Below are 9,682 nucleotides of genomic sequence, written 5' to 3' on the forward strand. Positions count from 1 at the left end.
AACATATAACAGGTAAATTGTTGCAATTTTAAAAAAATAAAAAGGAATTACGTGATTTGTGAAATGTTAATATTAGGCAAGTTAATATTACACAAATAGTAATTTGTGGAAGAAATTCATAATAAAAAAAATAAAAAAATAAAAAATAAATAAATCAAGGGGCCAATAAATTGCTTGTTTGACATTATTGTCTAATCTTACCTCCCAATTGGTGTCAATTCTCCTCCAAATTATGATTTTTAAATTCTAGAAATACCCCTTCGATCGATAAATCAAATTTTTTGGGGGTTACAATAAACCAAATATCAATTAAACAAATCACAAACAAAAGAACAACAGAAAGACAAGTATTCTTTAGTTTAACAACACTAATAATATGATTAAAACTAAAATAAACAAGATTAGAAAATGTCTGCTATGCTTAAAACAATAGATAGATATGATACAGATACATGTCGCTTACAATAAAGTTGTTGGCTTTGAACATACTTCATAATATTAATTTTGATGCTAATAGTAGATAGATCTTGATTCCACCTAAACATATTATCCATATCTTTGATGTTTAGAGAATCAAACTTTATATTATAATTATATTTTATAAAATAAATTATATAATATGGTTTAACATCAATAATTGGGTGACCTCCATGGAAAGTCTCGCAATCCGATGCTATTGCCAATACAAGGAAGGAGTACCTATGTTTCCATAGTTTAGGCATGTAGCTTAGGCAACCCATTATTTTAAATTCAATTTGTTACACGTGAACCCCAAACCATTAATTGCAATTACCCTTCTTGTGCTTTAAAATTGTATTGTGTGAGATTTAATCTTCTTCGTCCAAGACGACCATGCACATATTCTATATATGTATCCAATAGATAATTTACCCATATAAAATTTTATAATAAATTAATGGTATGTGTTAGATTATGTAAATAATCTAGTTTGTAATTAGTTTGTAAATTACTAGTTTAGCCTTAACCCTAACCTAGCTTACGATTGTATTATATATTGACTCTTAATCAATGAGAAAGGCACGGCAAATATTCTTTCATGGTATCACGAGTCTAGGTTTTTCAATCCGAAACCCTAAATTCTCTTCCGCTCATCTTCTCTAATCTTCTTCTTCTTCATTTCGGTACTCATCAATGGCCGAACAAAAGATTCATCCTGCTACTCTTGTCCCTAACATCAAAACGTGCATTCCTATTGTTCTTGATTACAGTGGTACTCAGTACAATACGTGGTCTACTTTATTCCAACTTCATTGCCGTACGAATTTAGTGATCGACCATATCATCCCTCCCGTTGCTAGTGACAAGCAGAAAGTCCCTGAATCTTCCTCTGATCCTGAGTTGTGGCAAAGACTTGATAACATCGTTCGTCAATGGATATATAATACCATCTCGACTGACCTTCTTGATTCAATTATCGATCCCGATGACAAGGCTATCGATGCTTGGAAACGATTGCAGAATTTCTTTCTCAACAACAAGTCAGCCCGTGCTCTACAGCTTGATGCGCAGTTCACAAACACCAGGCTCGATCAGTTCGAGGGTGTTAAGGCGTATTGCACTCGCCTGAAATCTCTAGCAGACAGCCTCCGTAATGTAGGTGATGCGGTTTCTGATAATCGTATGGCGCTGCAATTGTTAAAGGGGCTCTCCGAAGATTACAAGGCGTTCCGCACCTCCGTTCGTCATCTCAATCCACTTCCCTCTTTTGACACTTTGCGATCCATGCTTGAATTGGAGGAGCAAAGTAATGCCACCGATGTTCTTGATTCGGGTGAGGAGGCTCACATCTCACAATCACCGACGGTCGCATTTAATTCGCAGCAGGGCAAGGCGAATTCTGATTCTTCTCGCTCTTCACAGCCTGCTCGCGGTGGTCGGAAGCCTAAGGGAAAGGGAGGAAAGAAAGGCGGTGCCGGGTCTGGTGGTCGGAGCAACCAGCCACCGCCGCAAACGCAGCAGCAGGGGCCTGCAGCAGCGCATCAATTCTCGGGTCAGCAGGGGTGGCCGTATCCACCTCCATGGGCGTATTGGCCAGCCCCTCCCTGCCCATATCCCTCACAAGCCCCAGGCCCAATACAATGGGCTGCTAGGCCTCATCAGTCCTCTCCACAGCAGCCTGGTCTTCTCGGATCCAGACCACAGCAAGCGTACTACATGTCCGGACCTACTTCCAATTCTACAGGGTATGTGCCGACTAACATCGAGCAAGCTATGCACACTATGTCTCTTGCCGATCCGAATTATTACATGGACACCGGAGCTACCTCTCATATGACAAACTCTCAAGGTAACTTGTCATCGTATTTTCATTTGAGCAAAAATAATAATAATTCTATTATTGTTGGCAATGGTAGCAAAATTCCAATTCATGGTTATGGTCACACATCCCTACACCAAAACACACTTCAACTCAAAAATGTCCTCCACGTACCTAAACTTGTCAAAAATCTGATTTCTGTTAGAAAATTCACCATTGATAATAATGTGTCAATTGAATTTGATCCTTTTGGGTTTTCTGTGAAGGACTTGCAGACGGGGAGCAAACTAGTGAGGTGTAATAGCAGTGGCGATCTTTATCCCTTTTCCACAGATCGTCAAGTCTTTTCCAATTCCACTCCGTCAGCTTTTGCAGTTGTTTCTCCTAGTGTGTGGCATTCCCGTTTAGGTCATCCGGGAAATGCAATTCTTAGTTCCTTGCGTAGTAGTAATCTCATAAATTGTAATAAGGCTTCAACACATGTTTGTCATTCTTGTCCTTTGGGAAAATTAATGAAATTGCCTTTTTATGATTCAATGTCTCATACTATTATGCCCTTTGATATTGTTCACAGTGATTTATGGACCTCTCCAATTGTTAGCTCTCTTGGTCACAAATATTATGTTCTTTTTCTCGACAATTACACGAATTTTCTATGGACTTTTCCTATCTCTTCAAAGTCTCAAGTTTATGATTTATTTATTCGTGTTCGAACATATATTAAGACTCAATTTGAGAGGGAGATTAAGGCTTTCCAATGTGATAATGGAACGGAATTTACCAAAACTCCGTTTCAAAAATTTTGTGAACAAAACGGTATGACATTTCGATTTTCTTGTCCATATACTTCTCCTCAAAATGGCAAGGCCGAAAGAAAGATTAAAACAATCAATAATATTGTTCGAACTCTTCTATGTCATGCTTCGATTCCTCCTTCTTTTTGGCATCATGCTCTTGAAATGGCTACCTATCTCCATAATATCTTACCGTCAAAAATTCTAGGCTATAACTCACCTACTCAAGTTCTCTATCAAAAGCTTCCCGACTACTCTCATCTTAGGGTATTTGGTTGTCTATGTTATCCCCTCTCTCCATCCTCTAAAATTCACAAACTTCAAGCTCGAAGTAGTCCTTGTGTTTTTCTAGGATATCCGTCTAATCATCGAGGGTATAAATGTTTTGATATGTCGAGTCGGAAGATTATTATAGCTAGACATGTGTGGTTTGATGAGTCGGTTTTTCCTTTTTCAAAAATTCATACTCCGGAACCTCATACATATGACTTTTTGGATAGTGAATTGAGCATTCTTGATAGCCCCATTGTGCAGCAGCAGCTCCTCTCCTCACCCCTGCCTCGTGCACCACCCTCTCCTCACACACACCCGCAGCCTAGCCCCCTTGATGCTGCCATACAGCACACTCCGCAACTAGGCTGCGGTGTCCCCTGTTCTGCCGCAACCCAGTTGCGGAGTCCCCTGCCCGTGTCACCACAGCAGCCCTCCCCTCCTCGCTTCCCCTCTCCCACACCTGCCACGCCCCCCACTGCTCAGCAGCGTGGTCTACGACCACCTCCTGCTAGCCCCGCCGGGTCAAACGCGGGCAGTGGTGTGGACGAGCCTATGTGTGGTGAGACGGGGCAGCCTTCCTCTCCACCTCCCTCCTTACACCAACCTCATTCCATGACCACCCGTAGCAAACACGGGATTTTCAAGCCAAATCCAAAGTACTCCGATCAAGCACATCACATTTCTACCTCCATATCTCCTATTCCCAACAACCCGGTCCATGCTCTTCGTGACCATAATTGGAAATTTGCTATGCAGGAAGAATATAATGCTCTTATTGAAAATGGTACTTGGAAATTAGTTCCCCGACCGAATAATGTGAATGTTATTCGCTCTTTATGGATCTTTCGGCACAAAACGAATTCTGATGGCTCTTTTGAGAGACATAAAGCTCGCTTGGTTGGTGATGGTAAAACCCAAAGGGAGGGTATTGATTGTGATGAAACTTTTAGCCCGGTTGTCAAACCGGCTACTATCCGGGTAGTTCTTAGCATTGCTTTGGCTAAGTCTTGGCACATTCATCAGTTGGACGTGAAAAATGCTTTCTTACATGGTCATTTGAATGAAACGGTGTACATGTATCAACCTTTAGGATTTAAAGATCCTGATAAACCTGATCATGTTTGTTTATTAGAGAAGTCACTATATGGTCTGAAACAGGCACCACGTGCATGGTACAAACGTTTTGCAGATTTTGTGGCTACTATTGGTTTTGCTAATAGCAAATCTGATACCTCTTTGTTCATCTATCGCCATGGTAATGATACTGCTTATCTTCTTCTATATGTTGATGATATTGTGCTAACTGCTTCATCGGACTCTCTTCGACGACATATCATTTCTCGACTCAGTTCTGAATTTGCTATGAAGGATTTGGGTCCTCTGAGTTATTTTTTGGGTATTGCTGTTGCTAGAGGTAAAAATGGTTTATTTTTATCTCAAAAGAAGTATGCACAGGAAATTTTGGAAAAAGCAGGAATGGCGAATTGCAAGCCTTCGGCCACTCCTGTTGACACCAAAGGCAAATTGAGCACTCAGGAGGGTGCTTTGTATGACGATCCTACTTTTTATCGGCGCCTTTGTGGTGCTTTGCAGTACTTGACATTCACTCGCCCAGATATCTCTTATGCAGTTCAGCAGGTTTGCTTATTTATGCACTCACCCCGTGTTGAGCACATGGATGCGTTGAAACGCATTCTTCGATATATTCGAGGTACGACAGATTTTGGTTTGCAGTTGCATAAATCTCCTGTTTCTTCTCTTGTGTCATACACCGATGCAGATTGGGGCGGGTGTCCGGATACTCGTCGTTCTACATCAGGGTATTGTATATACCTTGGTGATAATCTGATTTCTTGGTCTTCGAAACGTCAACCCACTTTGTCTAAGTCTAGTTGTGAAGCAGAGTACAGAGGGGTTGCCAATGTGGTTTCGGAATCCTGCTGGATTCGCAATTTGTTGCTCGAGCTCTATCTTCCTATTTCGAAGGCAACATTAGTTTATTGTGACAATGTTAGTGCAATTTATCTCTCTAGTAATCCGGTTCAACATCAACGCACTAAACATATTGAGATGGACATTCACTTTGTTCGTGAGAAAGTTCAAAAGGGCGAAGTACGTGTCCTACATGTGCCTTCCCGATACCAGATTGCAGACATCTTCACCAAAGGTCTGCCTAAGGTTTTATTTGATGATTTTCGGGACAGTCTAAGCGTTCATGGTCCTCCCGCTTTGACTGCGGGGGAGTGTTAGATTATGTAAATAATCTAGTTTGTAATTAGTTTGTAAATTACTAGTTTAGCCTTAACCCTAACCTAGCTTACGATTGTATTATATATTGACTCTTAATCAATGAGAAAGGCACGGCAAATATTCTTTCAGTATGCAATGAGTTGCATTGGACTAAATAGATTTGAGCATGAGATGAGACATACCAATAGGTATGATCAAGTGATTCAAGTCATAGCTAAATAAAAATTGAGCTTCTAATTGGCCTGACAAAGGCATGAGAGGCATGTTGGTACGCCATGCATATAAATCATCTTTTGAAATTGAATTAATAAAACAACAATGGATCAGTCATGCTTTTTTTTTCAACCAAGAGAAGCAAATGTTTTATGAGATGGTATCAGTTCATAGTCATGATATTACTCGACCTTTCGCTTACGTGAATATCAACCCTCAATCTTAAAATGACTCTAGCATTAATCAATAGATGTGCCACTTGTTCTTAGACTACCCATTCCATTTAGCCAGGACGTTTTTTAGCATGACCTAGCCAATGCTATTGCCTTTATTTACCGCTAACACTTTGTTTTGTTCATCTTAATTTTACTATTTTAAGCCTTCGAATAAGATAACATAAGGGCTAATAAGTTTGGATGAGGCTATGTTGAGTTCACCTTATTTTTCTTTATTTTATATCAGATCAAAATAAGTTCAGGAAATATGAGTTTTGACATACTTTATCGTTTTATGTATGGTTTTTTTATTGCTACATATATTTAATTTTGTAATGAAAAGATTATTATAATATTACATATTAAAAAACACATTATTACAAATTTGATAAGATCCTATTTGATATAACTTTTCCTTAAAGATTAGTGTACATATAAGGTCAAAGTTTTGTCAAATTAAAACATACAATTAGTTCAAAACAGAAACAAGTTCAAATCAAATCAGATAAAATAAGTTAAGATCAAGTCAAAAAGGTAACAATAATAAAATGAACGAAATAAATAGGCCCTAAGTTAAGATAAGGTTGATGATGGTGCGGAGGGATATATATTAGTGTTGTAGTGGGGCTGACTCAGGTGGAAGGCGAGGTGGGTACGGTGGAGAAGGTGATGGGATGATGATTATTTGGGCTAATTTAAGTGGGCGGTGGCCGAGATGGTGTAGAAAATGGTCGATTGTGGTTTGTGAGAGGGTATATGATTGTTGTTCGAACTCAATTGGATACAGATAAAGACAACGGAGGAAGTATTAGATAAGTTGATAACAATAACAACGAACTTATTAGATCACATAAAACTAACTCTATGCAAAGCTTAGTGTGGTAATTATTGTGACCGAAGAAAGTAGTATATTAATTGAATTTAATTGTCTGTTAAAAAAATAAAATTGAATTTAATTGTCAAAACCCTAATGACTACTCTAAATTTTAATTGAAAATGTTGCAAACAAAAAAGATACAATATTTTTTTTTTAAAGTTTATGATATTTCTTTTAGTTGATCAACACATTGATTCTTCATAATATAACCTATTTTTGAAGCACATTAGATCAATATCGTAGAGTTATAAAAGTGTTTAATTAGTAGTTGTTTAGTTAGCTTTTGGCTTTTAAATTTGGTAAAAAAATATACAGTATTTGATAAATGACTTTTTTTCAATCAACTGAAAAACTTGCTTTTAAGCCAAAATGAAAAAATAGAAAAATTGCTAAACTACCAAGGATGATTTGATAATCCAATATTTTTAAGGTATACGAATTTGCCTTTTTTTAAATATCAACATTTGTTGTGATGTACATCAAGTGGACCCAATAAATTCTAAGGTATAGGCCTTGAGAATTTTGTTAGGCCCAGTTAGAAGGGTGATTTGGTAACTTTCCTTTAGGGTATATTTGTCATTCTCATTCGAAGGAAGTGGGTCCCATTTGGGGAAGGGGTATGTGGGTTATGGATCAATAAATGATAATAATCTCTTATTTTTCATGGAAGAAACTTATCTGAACTTATATATCTTTTTTGTAGAGGATAGTTATTTATTGAACTTATTTTTTCACAAATACCAATAATGTAAATAGGGCTTTATGTAGTATAGCTCATAGTTTTCAAGATCGAGATCCTACTTTGGATCAGTGAGAGGAGTAGGATTGAATCGGTAAAATCGGATCGTAGAATCGTAAGATCCTACAAAATTGATAAAAGTAGTAATAAAAAGATTACTACATAACTAGATTACATTTAGCCATAAAAATGGTAAAATTTATAGTTTTATTAGCTGGAAAGTAATTTTCTTAGCTTGGAGAAAAGTTTAATTGCTTTAGGCTCATTTTAATAAGTAAAAAGTAGGATCGTACGTACGATCTTGACCGATCCTACACTATTTTGTTTGATTCTGACCGATCTTGTACACTTCAATAATAATTTAAGTGAAAAACAGGATCGTCCAACCCCATCCGATCCTGTACGATCCTGAGTCCTGACCGATCCTACCCGAACCAGTGTGATCCTGACCGATCCTACCGCGATCCTGCTTGTTTTGCGATTCTGCATCCGATCTGAATCGTTTGACTAAAATGGGGTCCGATCCTACGATCTGGATCACGATTTTGACAACAATGGTATAGCTTAACCAACATCACTCTCACCTCTCACAATAATTAGTAATTACATTTTTGTCCAATAAAAGGTACATATATCATATCATACAAGATTATTGGCCCAAGACTATACTATTTGTACCTGCAATAAAAAGGTTTTCTTAGGTTAAAAGTTTTGTTTATGTAAAAAGAATATATTATGCATGATTTTTAATGATTTATTTCAGTTCATTTAATTTGCAATATAGCACACACTTATATAACTTTCAATCCATAATTTAAAGATATTAGTGATTAAATTTGTCTCAAAGAATATGTAAAATTAATAACGTTAGTTCATTACATGCACTTTTTTTTATCTTTTTATAATGATATAAAGGAATACTGTATAATATAAACTTCATATAAAAAAAATGGTCCAAAATTGAGGAAACTATGAATAATCAATGAATCAACACTAGTAGTTTGACAAATAACTAAATAAGGGATCTCTAAAGCAAGATTTGATGAGATCATGCAATACAATTGAAGGAGTTTAAAGGAAGTTTTCATCCATGTAAAGCTCTTAAACTAAGTTAAATAATATCAATGAACATTTCAAAGCAACTTATATTTGAAAATTAGCTCAAAATATGTTTACCAAGAGTTCAAATTATATCATGATAAGGGGAAAAAATGTTCTGATTTAGGAGGTATAAAAACTCGATTGTCTCTGTAACACCTTATATTATATTTATTTTTACATGATAGCAGTTCCTGTCTTCTTCATCTTTTCTTGTCTGAAATTTGTGAACAGTGCAATAGTATGTATTACTAAAGTTCGTACTAGAAATTAATGATTTTCTTCTGATAGGGTTTATTTTTTTAATTGTCATGTGAGATTTCGCCATTTCCCGAAAAATACCTAGATTTCATGTTGCTAAGCATTGATTTTTGTTACATTGATGAAAAAGTTTACTTTTTTCCAAACTAAAATTGTAAGAGATTCTTATAGAAAAAGGTATTAAACAAAAAGATTTTATGGGGTTTTGTTTCTTAAATGTAAATTCATGAAATATAGTACAATTCAAAGTACTAATTTTATTTATAAATTATCGATCATGTAAATATATACACTGTATAACCTCGATTAAGATAGTGTCCGTACTTCAACCCATCAAATATTACATGCTCAAATAATGGGGAAAAAAAACTTCGTATTCTCATTTTTTTTTGTTCAAAAACTAAATTAAAAAGCTTCTAATCGTACCAAAAATAATGAAAAGATAAAGAAAATAGTTTAATTAATTAAGCTTAAGCCCACCATAAAATTACCACAGACTGACACGTGTAATTTAGCCCCACCAATTTCGTGGTTGCACGTGGCTATTTGTACTAACTGTCGGAGACACTGAGACTTGGCCGACTTCCGAGGTTTTGGCCCCCACACGATCTAATGCACCCACGTGTCCAATGTCTAGCCGTTGGATGTATGATCATGTTAACATGAGTATTAGCGTATATTCGT

The sequence above is a fragment of the Chenopodium album genome, chromosome 22 (genome assembly GCF_948465745.1).
Source record: "Chenopodium album chromosome 22, dcCheAlbu1.1, whole genome shotgun sequence".
NCBI classification, from domain to species: domain Eukaryota; kingdom Viridiplantae; phylum Streptophyta; class Magnoliopsida; order Caryophyllales; family Amaranthaceae; genus Chenopodium; species Chenopodium album.